At 37.5% G+C, this 1,999-nt stretch overlaps 1 non-coding gene across 1 annotated transcript; it reads right to left on the reverse strand.

The window, feature by feature from the left end:
- Positions 1-1,382: 1,382 nt before the first annotated feature.
- On the reverse strand, positions 1,383-1,490 carry LOC128773955 (U6 spliceosomal RNA). Its single transcript, XR_008418447.1, has one exon. It is a non-coding gene; the product is annotated as a U6 spliceosomal RNA (small nuclear RNA).
- Positions 1,491-1,999: the final 509 nt, after the last annotated feature.

Below are 1,999 nucleotides of genomic sequence, written 5' to 3' on the forward strand. Positions count from 1 at the left end.
AGTCTTGGCTTTAGGAGTAGAACCCAGTGATTCATCACTTCATATGACACCCAGTGTTCATCCCAAAAAGTTCCCTCCTTAATGCTCATCACCTATTTAACTCATCCTCCCACCCATCTCCCCTCAGCAACCCTCAGTTTGTTCTCTGTATTTAAGAGTCTCTTATGGTTTGCATCCCTCTGTGTTTCTGTCTTATTTTTCTTTCTCTTCCCCTATGTTCATCTGTTGTGTTTCTCAAATTCCACATATGAGTAAAATCATATTGTATATTTCTTCGACTGTCTTATTTCCCTTAGCATGATACCCTCTAGTTCCATCTACATTGTTGCAAATGGTGAGATTTAATTGTTTTTCATCACTGAGTAGTATTCTTATACACACACACACACATACACACATATGTGTGTATGTATATATATGTATATACATATATATGTGTATATATATATATATATATATACACACACACACACACACATACAATACCACATCTTCTTTATCCATTTATCAGTTGATGGATATTTAGGCTCTTTCCATACCTTAGCTATTCTTGGTAGTGTTGCTATTAACATGTACCCATTATAATTAGTGTTTTTGTATCCTTTGGAGAAATACCTAATAGTGCAATTGCTGCGTCATAAGGTAGTTCTCTTTTTAATTTTTTGAGGAACCTCCATACTGTTTTCCAGGGTGACTGTACCAGCTTGCATTCCCACAAACAGTGCAAAAGGGTTCCCCTTTCTCTGCATCCTCATCAGCATCTGTTGTTGCCTGAGTTGTTAATTTTAGCCATTCTGACTGGTGTGAGGTGGTATCTAATTGTGGTTTTGATTTGTATTTCCCTGATGATGAGCAATGCTGAGCATATTTTCATGTATCTGTTAGCCATCTGGATGTCCTCTTTGGATAAGTGTCTATTCATGTCTTCTGCCCATTTCTTCACTGGATTTTGTTTTTTGGGTGTTGAGTTTGGTTATTTCTTTATATATTTTAGATACTATGTCATTTGTGCATATGTATTTGTCATTTGTACATATCTTCTCCCATTCTGTCAGTATCCTTTAGGTTTTGTTGATTGTTTCCTTTGAAGTGCAGAGCTTTTTATCTTGATTAGGTCCTAATAATTAATTTTTGCTTTTATTTCCCTTGCCTCTGGAGACATGTCTAGTAAGAAGTTGCTATATTCATCTCACCATGGACTGGGAAAAACCATCAGTACATTACCAGCACTGGTTCAAAGGCTACATTTTGAGTATCACTGATTTAGTGTTTTGGATGAATTAACTTAAGAAATAATGTATGTAAAGCACTCAGCACAGTGAGAGTTACAGTAAGTACTTCAATAAGTATAGCTACTATTCATGTTAATATTGTTATACTTAAAAAATATATAGAATGTTCATGAACTTGCATGTCATCCTTGTGCAAGGGCCATTCTAATCTTCCCTATATCATTCCAACTTTACTGTATGTGTTGCCAAAGCAAGCACTCATGTTAATATTATTAAATTTTTTTTTAACGTTTATTTATTTTTGAGACAGAGAGAGACAGAGCATGAACAGGGGAGGGGCAGAGAGAGAGGGAGACACAGAATCTGAAATGGGCTCCAGGCTCTGAGCGGTCAGCACAGAGCCCGATGCGGGGCTCGAACCCACAGACCGTGAGATCATGACCTGAGCCGAAGTCGGATGCTTAACCGACTGAGCCACCCAGGCGCCCCTCATAATATTATTAATATTTTCTAAAATTTTGACCACCAAGCCTCAAAGCCTTTTCTCAATGGGAAAACATTTTTCAGTAATTAAGAGGTACACAGGTTCAAATTCAAGTACTGCCCACAGAGCACACAAATAGGAGATGTCCACTGTACTATCCATTCAAAAGCAGATTCTGTCCTTGCAAAAAAGACAAGTACAAGCCTGCATGATTAGTAACACTCGTCTGGGTATATAGTCTTTACCTAGTTTTGGTGCAGACTTCTTCCAGGAAATATCTGTC

The sequence above is a fragment of the Panthera pardus genome, unplaced genomic scaffold (genome assembly GCF_024362965.1).
Source record: "Panthera pardus isolate Hobbes unplaced genomic scaffold, ASM2436296v1 HiC_scaffold_27, whole genome shotgun sequence".
In the NCBI taxonomy this organism is placed as follows: Eukaryota; Metazoa; Chordata; class Mammalia; order Carnivora; family Felidae; genus Panthera; species Panthera pardus.